Below are 13,226 nucleotides of genomic sequence, written 5' to 3'. Positions count from 1 at the left end.
TTGGATATGAGTTCCATCTTGTGAAATGGGCCTTAAGTCAAACCAGATATTGGTTGGTAACTAGCAGAAGCTTTGTACCACTATGGCCCTCGTATATTCTGCAGGCCAGACCACGACAACATTGTAGTTCAAAGATTTTGTAAGTCAAGTGGTATATATGTTATTCTTTTGGTAGCCTGCATAGTACTTTCCAATACAAAGCATTCTAGAACATTGGGGCAAAGGTTCTATGTAGTTATCAGCTAGAACTTTCAATGTTTAATGATTCATGTAGAAGTTATCTTCAGCAATGAAGACTTGGCATCAGCCTGTGAAGAACAGTGTATTGTTTTGGCAACTGGCTGGGTGGTTTGGGAATTTTGTTGAGATCTTTTGACAAAAAACTCAAATGAATATATCTAAGACCCAATAGTGAAAGCTTTTTTTTTTTTTTTTTTTTTTTTTTTTTTGTGACAAGTGATGGCTAGTTGGGACTCTATCTTTCCCAAATATTGGAGAATTCTATAGTATTACCTTCCCATATTTTAAGAACTTTCTTCTGCATTAGGTTTCCATACCACCCCTTAAATGCACTTCAGTACTATCTGTCTCTCTTCACATTCCCTTCCTCTCACCACCAGATTCTCCAATTCTAGGCTCCCCCACCTACAAGCCACCCATAAAATATATTCTATTTCCAGGGAGATCCAGGTGTCTTCCCTAAACCTTTCTTCTCTACCTAACCTCTGTTGGTCTATGGAGTGTATCACATACTTAACAGCTAATATCCACATATAAGTAAATTCATAACATATTTACCTTTATGGGTCTGAGTTACCTTACTCAGGTAACTCTAGTTCTATCTATTTGCTTAAATTTTCTGATGTCATTTCTTAAAAATGATGAGTAATAATCACTCCATTGTATAAACCACATTCTCTTTATCCAATCTTTTATTTGTTTGTCTATTATGAATATTGCAATAACGAATATGGTTGAGAAAATATCCTTGTAGGTGGGTGAAGAACCTTTTGCTTATGCACACAAGAATTACCATGAGGTAGACGAATTCCCATCTTTTTGAGGAACCACCTTATTGATTTCCATAATGGCTGTGTAAATTTGTACTCTCAACAACAGTGTATGAGTATTCTCCTTATTCCACATCTTTGCCAGCATAAGCTGTAATTTCTTTTATTGATATTCTCCATTTTGACAAGTATAAGATAAAATCTCAAACTAGTTTTGATTTGCATTTCATGATAGATAGCTCAGGGTGTTGAAAATGTCTTTAAGAGTCTCTTAGCCATCTGAGATTCCTATATTGAAAATTCTGTTTAGATCTTTACTTCATAATTTAATTGTAGGGTTTTTTTGATATCTAGTTTATTGAGTTCCTTACATCTTTTGGATATTTATCCTCTATCAGATATGAAGTTGGTAAAAAAAATCTTTTCACCTTCCTTTCATAAAAGGTTGCCTCTTTTTATGTCTGACAAGTTTTTTGCCTTATAAAAAGTATATTTTTTGTTTCATGAGATACCATTTATTAATCATTGATCTTATTCTCTATGCTAATCGTATTCTATCAGAAAGTCTTCTATGCTAATAAATTAAAGGCTATTCCCCAATTTTTCTTCTATCAGGTCCAGTGGGTCTGCTTTTATTTGAGATATTTGATCCATTTGAACTTTAGTTTTAGCAGAGTGAGATGTACAAATCTATTTGTATTCTTTTTTTTTTTTACTTTTTAAAAATTTATTTATATTTTTATAAATTCCAGTTTATTCACTTTGTATCTCTGCAGTAGCACCCACCCTCATCCCCTCCCAATCCCATCCTCTTTCTCTCATCTCCTCCTGTGACCCTCCCTAAGTCCACTGATAGGGGATGTTCTCCTCCTCTTCCATCTGAATCTAGCCTATCAGGTCTCATCAGGACTGGCTGCATTGTTTTTCTCTGTGGGCTGGTAAAGCTGCTCCCCCTTCAGGTGGAGTGATCAAAGACCTAGCCAATGAGTTCATGTCAGAGACAGTTCCTGTTCCTATTACTAGGAAACCCACTTGGAGACAGAGCTGCTATGGACTACATCTGTGCAAGGGTTCAAGGGGTTCTTGGTTATCTCCATGGGTCCTTGCTTGGAGTATCAGTCTCAGAAAAGACCCCATGGCCCAGAATTTTTTGATCTGTTGCTCAATTTTTTGACCTGTGGACCTCCTGTTGCCTCCAGGTATTCCTATCTCCCCCTTCTTTCATAAGATTCCCTGCACTCTGCCCAAAGTTTTGCTATAAGTCTCAGCATCAAGTAACCCAATTAAAAAATGAGGTACAGAGCTAAACAGAAATGTCTCAATAGAGGAATATCAAAAGGCAGAGAAACAAAGAAATGTTCAGCATCCCTAGTCATCAGAGAAATGCAAATCAGAACGAACCTGAAATTTCACATTACACCCATCAGAAAGGCTAAGATCAAAAACTCAAGTGAGAACACATGCTGGAGAGGATATGGAGAAAGGGGAACCCTCCCCCATTACTGGTGGTAATGTAAACTTATACAACCACTTTGGAAATCAATCTGGCACTTTCTGAGACAATTAGAAATAGTGCTTCCTCACAATCCAGCTATAGCACTACTAGGCTTATATCCAAAACATGCTTAAGTACACAACAAGGACTTTTGCTCAACCATGTTTGTAGCAGCTTTATTTGTTATAGCCAGAATCTGGAAACAAACCAGATGTCCCTCAACTGATGAATGGATATAGAAATTGTGCTTCATTTACGCAATGGAATTGTATTCAGCAATTAAAAACAGGGAAATCATGAAATTTTCACTCAAATAGTGGGAACTAGAAAAGATCATCCTGAGGAAGGTATTTCAGAAGCTGAAAGACACACATGGTATATACTCACTTATAAGTGGATATTAGACATATAATATAAGATAAACATACTAAAATCTGTACACCTAAAGAAGCTAAGCAAGGAGAAGGACCCTGGATAAGATGCTCAATCCTCCCTCAGACAAGCAAATGGGGTAGACATTGGAAGTGAGAGTAAACAGGAAATAGGACAGGAGGAGCCTACCACAGAGGTCAGTAGAGAAAGACTTTACTCAGCTAGATATTTACACTCTTTCAAATGCTGACATTCAGTTTGGCCAGTCTCATTTGTTGAAGTTGTAACTTTTCCAGTTTGCATTTCTGTTTTGTGTTTATTTTTAAATAAAAAAATCAGGAGTCCATAGGTGTTTACATTGATGTGTGTATTTGATTCAATTCCATTGATCAGCATGGCTGTTGTAATGACAATGTTTTTATTACTATAGCTTTATAGGAGACCTTAAAATCAGAAATAATGGTACCTCAAATAGTTCATTTATTGTTTAAGCTATCCTGTTTTGATGTGTTTGTGTTTGTGTATTGTGGGGGGGGGAGTGCATGTGTGTTTGTGTGTATGTGCTTCGTAAGAAGCTGATTTTTTTCTTTTCAAGATCCCTGAATACTTGTGCTATAATTTTTATAGGATTTAACTATGTTAATCTGAATGTTCCATGAGCATGGGAGGTGTTTCCATCTTCTGTCATCTTTTTCAATTTCTTTCTTAAAAGAGTTTAGGCTTTCATCACACAAATATTTCCTTTGCTTGAAGTTATCCCAAGATATTTTATATTATTTGAGGCAATTGTGAAAGGTGTTACTTCTCTAATTTATTTTCAGTCCCTGTGTCATTGGTATATAGGAAGGCTACTTATTTATGTGACTTATTGTTATATCCTTCTACTTTGATTAAAGTGTTTATTGGATGTGGAGATTTCTGGTGAAAATTTTAAGGTCACTTACGTATACTATCATGTCATGTGCATTCCTCATTTCCAATTTGTATCCCTTGTTTTTCTTCAATCATCTTATTGCTCTAGGTAAGACTTCAAGTACTATATTGAATAGGTATGGAGAGAGGAAACAACCTTCTCTTAATCCTTGTTCCTGATTTTAGTAGTATTACTTTGAGTGTCCTTCCACGTCAGCTTATGTTGGGATTGGATTTTCTGTAAACTGCCTTTATTATGTTGAGGTTTGTCCCTTGTATCCAAGATTTGTTTTATGAAGTGGTCTGTTCTGCATCTAATGAAATGATCATGAGGTTTTTATCTTTTTGTCTATTGTCTATTTGTCTATTGTCTATTATCTTTTTATCTACTGTCTATATGGTGAATTACAATTATTAATTTATATATATGGAACTTTTCCTAAATTTCAAGAATAAAGCCTCTTTGGTCATGATGGATTATGTTTTTATATGCTCTTGGATTTGGTTTGTAAAGTATTTTATTGAGTATTGTTGTGTTTATGTTCAGAAGGGAAATTGGTTTGGAATTCTTTTAATTTTGGATCTTTGTGTGGTTTGGGCATAAGGGTTAGTTGTTACCTCATAAAACAAATTGATCAATGTCCTATTTCTATTTTGTGGAATAAGCTGAGAAGTACTAGGAATTAACCCTTCTTTGAATGTCTGATAGAATTCTATACTAAAGCCTACTTACCCTGGAGTTTTTTTGGTGGGTAGTGGGGAGAAACTTTTAAACTCCTATTTCACTAAAGGTTTAGGTCTGTTTAATACCCTTGTCTGTTCTTGATTCAACTTTTGTAAGTAGTGTTTACTGAGAAAAATTATTCGTTTCTTTTAGATTATCTAATTTGACAGTTTAAAATATGTCCTTATGATTTTCTTTATTTCCAGCATGTCTGTCGTTAAGGCCTCCTTTTCATTTCTGATTTTGTCATTTTGGATATTTTGTCTGTGACTTTTAATTAATTTGAATTAGGGTTTCTTATTCTTAATGATTTTTTCCAAGAAGCCTCTATTTGTTTCATTGATTCTTTATACTGTTTTGTTTCTTTGTTTGTTTCTATTTTAATTGATTTAGGCTTTGAGTTTATTTCTAGACTTCTATGTCTACTCATTTTGAATGTTAGTTTTTCTTGTTCTGGAGCTTTCAGGTATGCTGCTAAGTTGCTAGTTTGGGATCTCTTTTTTGTTTGTTTGTTTGTTTTAAATAGGTATTTAGTGCTATGAACTTGCTTTTTAGAACCATCTTCATTGGGCCCCATAAGTGTGAGTATGTCTTGTTTTCGTTGTTTATACATTTTATTTTATTCTTTTTTGGTTTTGTTTTGTTATTTTATTATAATTTATTACAATTTATTCAATTTGTATCCCACTGTAGTACCCACCCTCTTCTCCTCCCAATCCCACTCTCCCTCCCTCTTCTTTCCCTATGCCCCTCCCCTAGTCCACTGATAGGGGAGATCCTCCTCCCTTTCTATTTGACCCTAGCCTACCAGGTCTCATCAGGACTAGTTGCATTGTCTTCCTCTGTGGTCTGGCAAAGCTGTACCCATGAGGGGAAGGTGATCAGAGAGCCAGTCACTGAGTTTATGCCAGAGAAAGCCCCTGCTCTCCTTACTAGGTACCCCACTTGGATACTGAGTCTATGGCCTACATCTGAGCCAGAATTTTAGGTCTTCTTTTTTTTAATTTATTTTTAATTAATTAGTTAATTAGTTAATTAATTAATTTACTCTGTGGTGCTCCTATCCCCTCCAAGTCTTTCTATCTCCCCCTTCTTTCATAAAATTTCATGCCCTCTGCCCAAATTTTGGCTATGAGTCTCAACCCCTGCTTTGATACCTTGAGCAGTACAGTCTTTCAGAGGCCTTTTGTGGTAGGCTCCTGTCCTGTTCCCTGTCTTCTCTTACTTCCAATGTCTACCGTGTTTGTCCTTCTAAATGAAGATTGAGCATCTTCCTTAGGGTCTTCCTTCTTGTTTAGCTTCTTTGGGAATATAGATTTTAGCTTCTTTAGGAATATCCTATACTATATGTCTAATATCCACTTATAAGTTAGTATATGCCATGTGTGTCTTTCTGCTTCTGGGTTACCTCACTCAGCATGAACTTTTCTAGTTCCCACCATTTACCTGCAAATTTCATGATTTCCTTGTTTTTAATAGCTGAGTAGTATTCCATTTTGTAAATGTACCACAATTTCTGTTGAGCAAATACCTTTCTTTTATAGTTGAGCATATTTGGATATATACCTAGTAGAGTTATAGCTGGGTCTTGAGGTAGTACTATTCCTAATTGCCTGGAAAAGTGCCAGATTCATTTCCCAAGGGGTTATACAAGTTTACATTGTACAGTGGAGGAGGGTTCTTACATTCATTTTCATTCAATTCTACAGTCTTCCATTTCTGTGTTTATCCATTTTTCATTCAGTAGACAGTTTAATAACATTATAAGATTTCTTATTGTTAACATCCAGCTTTAATCAGTGAAGTTCTGATCAGATGCATCATGTTATTTCAGTGGTACCTCGTAAGACTTGCTTTCTGTCCAAATATATGGTCAATTTTGAAGAAAGTTCCATGGAATGCAGGGAAGAAGGTACATTTGTGTCTGGATGAAATTGTTTGTAAATTTCTGTTAGGTCCGTTTGTTTTTATGTACTGGCTCATTTTGCATGTAAACTTGAGATTGAGATATGTAGGAGAAGGGAGCCTCATTTGAAGAAATGCCAGCATGAGCTCCAGGTTTAGTAAGGCATTTTCTCAATTAGTGAGCAATGGAACATTGTGGGTGATATTGAGGTCTCCCACTAGCACTGTCTGATGATCACTATGTGATTTAAGTTGTAGAAGTATTTCTTTTACAAACTTGTGCTCCCTTGTTTTTGGAGACAGATCTAAAGAATTGAAATGTCCTCTTGGTGGTATGTTTTCTTTGATGAATGTGTGGTGTCCTTTCTTGGAATTTTCCTTCAAGCAACTTTGTATGGTTGTATTGTTAGATTCATGTTACTTGAAATTGATTTTGTCATTGAATATCTTATTTTTCACATATATTGTGATTTAAAGTATTGATGGGTATAAAAGTCTGGGCTGGCATCTGTGCTCGATTAGAATCGCTAGCACATCTGCCAAGGTCATGCTGGCTATTAGTGTCTCACTTGAAAAGTAAGGTGTAGTTCTAATATGTCTGCCTTTATATGTTATTTGGTCCTTTTTATTCTGTTTTTTAAAATATTTTTTCTGTGTTCTGATTATTTCTGTTCTGATTATTATGTCATGAGGGGACTTTCTTTTCTGATCCAATCTATTTTGTGTTCTGTATGCTTCTTGTCCTTGATAGGTATCTTCTACATTAGGTGAGGAATATTTTCTATGATTTCCTTGAAGATAACTTCTGGGCCTTTGAGATGGAATTCTTCTCATTTGTCTGTTCCTATTATTCATAGGTTTAGTTTTTTCATAGTTCCCAAAAATCCTGCAATGTTGTGTCAATAGATTTTTAGATTTAACATTTTCTTTGACCAATATACCAATCTCTTCTTCTATAAATATTCAATTCCTGAGATTCTATCTTTCATCTCTTATATTCTTTTTATAACTCCTACTTCAGTTCCTGTTTAAAGCCCTAATTTTCTTATGTCCACAATATTTTCAGGGTTTTTTTGTTTTGTTTTGTTTTGTTTTGCATTGATTCTATTTTCAATACCATGTTTTGAACAGTTTTATTCAGTTCCTTCCTCTGTTTGTGTTTTCATGGATATCTTTCAGGGATTGATACATTTCATCTTTAAGGACCTCTACCATCTTCATATTGTTTGTTTTAAAGTCTTTTTCTTATACTGTAGCTATTTTGGAATGCTCAAGCCTGATGTAGCAGTGTTGCTTGGCTCTTGTGGCAACATATTGTCTAGATGTTTTAGTTGTATTTTTCTTTTATCAGGAAATGAAAAGATTATTGTCCTAAGTGCTGCTATCTGCCTTTGCTTTATTAGGTGGGTGTTTTCCTCCAAGGTTTCTTTTCCTTCTCTGATTTTTAGGAATTATAGTGGCTGTGTATTGGCTGTTAGGGTATTTTCTTTAGACCTGATAGCAGTGGCCACTTTTGGTTCCAAGTGAAAGTGCTTGTGAGTATTGGGAACCAACACTTAGGAATGCATATATATTCTTTGTATACCTACATTTATATATATGAAAATACATATATCAAATATGAATGTAATTTATGCATTCATGAACTTATGACTCCCAATTGTTTTCTATAAATTGTTTTGAATAATATTATTTCTGTCATCATTTATTAGGTACATTATTATATCCTACATTTGGACAAGAAAGTCCCTTTAAGTAACTCTCCTAATTCATTAATGTCATTGCTTGGTCCTTTTTACATAATCTCAAATCATACTGTTACAGTTAAGATTATCTATGTGACATGTACCATATATATGTCTGTGTGTGTGTGTATAATAAATCAGCCAATAAATACTCCTTTCTTACATACTGTCTTGACCTGAAAAGTGAAGAATAACACCCATAACTCTACACTAACTTATGGCTATAAACTTCAGTGAAGGTAAAAGAATAGATTATAACCAGGAATAACTCAGTGGGAACAGAAATGGTGATCTAATAAACAGGTCAAGTTCATGCAAACGTGATCCAGAAGATGTTTGGCTTTGGCCCTACAAAGATCTGTTCAAGGTTTCCAAGGACAAGCACATGCTCAAACTGGCCAAGAAAAAAATGTAAATGAACATCTGTGGCAAGAGGAAATGGGAGTTGCTGAGCAAAATGGCCATCACAAGGAAGCAAGTGACACCAAGGAAGACTCAAACCTAAACTTAGGTATGGACAGTACAGATACATATCAAACCAAAAAAGAAACAAAGAAAAGTATATGTTTTTATTTTTATTTCTTTATTTTTTATTTTATTTTATTTTATTAATTACACTTTATTCACTTTGTATCCCCCCATAAGCCCCTCCCTCCTCCTCTCCCAGTCCCAACTTCCCTCACCCTTCTTCACACATGCCTCTCCCCAAGTCCGGTGATAGGGGAGGTCCTCCTCTCCTTCAGTCTGGTCTTAGTCCACCAGATCACATCAAGAGTGGCTGCATAGTCATCTTCTGTGGCCTGATTAGGCTGCTCCCCCATCAGGGGGAGGTGATCAAAGAGCAGACCAATCAGATTATGTCAGAGGCAGTCCCTCTTCCCATTACTATGTAACCCACTTGGATGCTAAAATGCCATGGGCATTTGTGCAGGGATTCTAGGTTATCTCCATGTCTGGTACTTGGTTGGAGTATAAGTCTCTGGGAAGACCCCTGTGTTCAAATATTCTTGTGGGGTTCCTGTCCTCTCCAGATCTTACTATTTCCCACTTCTTACATAAAATTCCATGCACTCTGCCCAACAGTTGGCCATAAGTCTCAGGGTCTGCTCTGATAGTCTTCAGGGCAGAGCCTTTCAGAGGTCCTCTGTGGCAGGCTACTGACTTGTTCCCTGTTTTCTCCTTCTTCTGATGTCCATCCTCTTTGCCTTTCGGGATGGGGATTGAATGTTTTAGTCAGGGTCCTCTCTCTTGATTAGTTTCTTTAAAAGTACAGATGTTAGTAGGTTTATCCTATGTTATATGTCTATGTGAGTGAGTATATATCGTGTGTGTCTTTCTGCTTCTGGAATAGCTCACTCAGGATGATCCTTTCCAGGTCCCACCATTTACCTGCAAATTTCATGATTTCCTTATTTTTTATTGCTGAGTAATATTCCATTGTGGAGATGTACCACAATTTCTGTATCCATTTTTCAGTTGAGGGGCATCTGGGTTGCTTCCAGCTTCTGGCTATTACTAATAAAGCTGCTACAAACATGGTTGAGCAAATGTCCTTATTGTGTACTTGAGCCACTTTTGGATATATGCCTAGGAGTGGTATGGTTGGATCTTGAGGAAACTCTATTCCTAGGTGTCTGAGAAAACTCCAGATTGATTTCCAGAGTGAATGTACAAGTTTACATTCCCACCAGCAGTGGAGGAGGGTTTCACTTTCTCCACAACCTCTCCACCATGTGTTGTCACTTGAGTTTTTCATATTGGCCATTCTGATGGGTGTGAGGTGAAATGTCAAGGTCGTTTTGATTTGCATTTCCCTAATGGCTAATAAGGTTGGACGTTGAGCATTTTTTTAAGGGTTTCTCTGCCATTTGATATTCCTCTACAGAGAGTTCTCTGTTTAGCTCTGTTCTCCATTTTTTAATTAGATTACTTGGTTTGCTGCTTTTCAGCTTCTTTAGTTCTTATATACTGGATATTAGTACTCTGTCAGATAAAGGGTTGCTGAAGATCCTTTCCCAATCTGTAGGCAGTTGTTTTGTTTTGATGACAGTGTCCTTTGCTTTACAGAAGCTTTTAATTTTCATGAGGTCCCATTTATTGATGGTTGCTCTTAGAGCTTGTGCTGTTGGTGTTCTGTTCAGGAAGTTGTCTCTTGTACGAATGAGTTCTAGGATTTTCCCCACTTTTTCTATTAACCAATTTAATGTGTCTGGTTTTATGTTGAGGTCTTTGATCCACTTGGACTTTAGTTTTGTGCAGGGTGATAAGTATGGATCTATTTGCATTTTTCTACATGTAGATATCAAGTTAGACCAGCAACATTTGTTGAAGATGCTATCTTTTTTACATTGTATAGTTTTGGCATCTTTTTGAAAGATCAGGTGTCCATAAGTGTGTGGGTTTATTTCTGAGTCTTCTGTTCAGTTCAGTTCCTTTGATCCACCTTTCTGTTTCTATGTCAGTATTATGTAGTTTTTATAACTGTTGTTCTATAGTACAGCTTAAGATCAGGGATGGAGATAGCTCCAGAAGATCTTTTATTGCAGAGGATTGTTTTAGCAATTCTGGGTTCTTGTTATTCCATATGAAGTTGGGAATTTTTCTTTCCAGGTCTGTAAAAAATTGTGTTGGTAATTTGATGGGAATTGCATTGAATCTGTAGATTGCTTTTGGTAAGATGGCCATTTTTATTATGTTAATCCTGCCAAGCCATGAGCATGGGAGATCTTTCCATCTTTTGATATCTTCTAATTCTTTCTTCAGAGACTTTAAATTTTTTTCATACAAGTCTTTGACTTGCTTGGTTAGGGTTACTCCAAGGTACTTTATGTAATTTGTGGCTATTGTGAAGGGTGTTGTTTCCCTAATTTCTTTCTCAGCTCTTTTGTCTTTTGTGTACAGGAGAAGGACTGATTTTTTTGAGTTAATTTTGTATTCGGCCACTTTGCTGAAGGTAGGAGTTCCCTGGTAGAATTTTTGCGGTCACTCACGTACTATCATATCACCTGCAAATAGTGATAATTTGACTTCTTCCATTTCAGTTTGGATCCCCTTGATCTACTTCAACTGTCTTATTGCTCTAACAAAGTCTTCCAGAAGTATGTTGAAGAGATATGGAGAGAGTGGGCAGCCTTGTCTTGTCCCTGATTTCAGTGGGATTGCTTTAAGTTTCTCTCCGTTCACGTTGTTGTTGGCTATAGGCTTGCTCTATATCGCCTTTACTATGTTTAGATATGTGCCTTGTATCCCTGATCTCTCCAATATTTTAAACATGAATGGATGCTGGATTTTGTCAAATGCTTTTTCAGCATCTAGGGAGATTATCATGTGTTTTTCTTCTTTCAGTTTGTTAATATGATGGATCCCATTGATGGATTTCTGCATATTACATCACCCTTGCCTACCTGGGATGAAGCCTACTTGGTCATGGTGGATGATATCTTTGATGTGCTCTTGGATTCGGTTTGCAAGTATTTTATTGAGTATTTTTGCATCAATGTTCATAAGGGAGATTGGCCTGAAATCCTTTTTCTTTGTTGGGTCTTTGTGAGGTTTATGTACCAAGGTGACCGTGGTTTCATAGAATGAGTTTGGTAATGTTCCTTCTGTTTCTATTCCGTGGAATAGTTTGAAGAGAATTGGAGGTAGCTCTTCTTTGAAGGTCTGGTAGATTTCTGGGCTGAAACCATCTGTTCTTCAGCTTTTTATTGGATGGGAGACTATGGATGACTGCTTCTATTTCCTTGGGGGATATACGACTATTCAAATGATTTACCTGGTCCTGATTCAGCTTTACTAAGTCGAATCGATCAAGAAAAATGTCCATTTCATTTAGATTTTCAAATTTTGTGGCATACAGACTTTTGAAGTAAGTCCTAATGATTGTTTGCATTTCCTCCGTGTCTGTAGTCATGTCCCTGTTTTCATTTCTGATTTTGTTGATTTGGATGGTGTATCTCTACCTTTTAGTTAGCTTGCCATCTACTCCTTTTTGGTGTGCCTGCTTATTCTTTTTCTAGCGCTTTTAGGTGAGCCATTAAGTTCCTTGAATGAGTTGTCTCAAATTTCTTCTTGAAGGCAGTTAGTGCGATGAACTTTCCTCTTAGCACTGCTTTCATTGTGTCCCACAAGTTTGCGTATGTTGTGTCTTCATTTTCATTGATTTCTAGGAAGACTAATTTCTTTCCTTATTTCTTCCCTAACCCAGCTGTCATTTAGTCGTTCAGTTTCAATGTGTGTGTAGGCTTTTTGCTATTTCTGTTGTTGTTGATGTCCAGCTTTGTCCTATTGTGATTAGACAGGACACAAGGAATTATTTTAATCTTCTTGTATCTGTTGAGGCTTGCTTTATGACCAAGTATGTGGTTTATTTTGGAGAAAGTTCCATGAGGTGCTGAGAAGAAGGTAAATTATTTTGTGTTTGAGTGTAAGGTTCTGTAAATGTCTGTCAGGCCCATCTGATTCATGACCTCTGTTAGAGACATTGTTTCTTTGTTTAATTTCTGTCTCATTGACCTGTCCTTTGTTGAGAGTGGGGTGTTGAAGTCTCCCACTATTAATGTGTGGGGATCTATGTGTGGTTTAAGTTTTATCAATGTTTCTTTTACAAATGTGGGTGCCCTTGTATTTGGGGCATAAATGTTCAGGATTGCGATGTCTTCCTGGTAGAATTTTCCTTGATGAGTTTGAAGTGTCCTTCCCCATCTCTTTTTTTATTAATTTTTGTTGAAAGTCTATTTTATCAGATATTAGAATGGCTACTCCTGCTTGCTTCTTGAGTCAATTTGCTTGGAAACCTTCTTCTAACTCTTTACCCTCAGGTAATGCCTATATTTGTGACTTAGGTGTGTTTCTTGTATGCAACAATTGCTGGGTTTTGTTTACACATCCATTCTGTTACTCTGTGTCTTTTTATTGGAGAATTGAGTCCATTGATGTTGAGAGAGATTAATGACCAGTGGCTGTTAGATCCTTTTATTTTTATGATGGCTGTGGTCTTAAGGTTGTGTGCTTGGTTGTTTTTTTTTTTTTTTTTTTTTTTTTTTTTTTTTTTTTTTTTTTTT

Source organism: Psammomys obesus, unplaced genomic scaffold (assembly GCF_907164565.1).
Source record: "Psammomys obesus unplaced genomic scaffold, mPsaObe1.curated_primary_1811, whole genome shotgun sequence".
Taxonomy (NCBI): domain Eukaryota; kingdom Metazoa; phylum Chordata; class Mammalia; order Rodentia; family Muridae; genus Psammomys; species Psammomys obesus.
Note: the sequence above shows the minus strand (reverse complement) of the source record.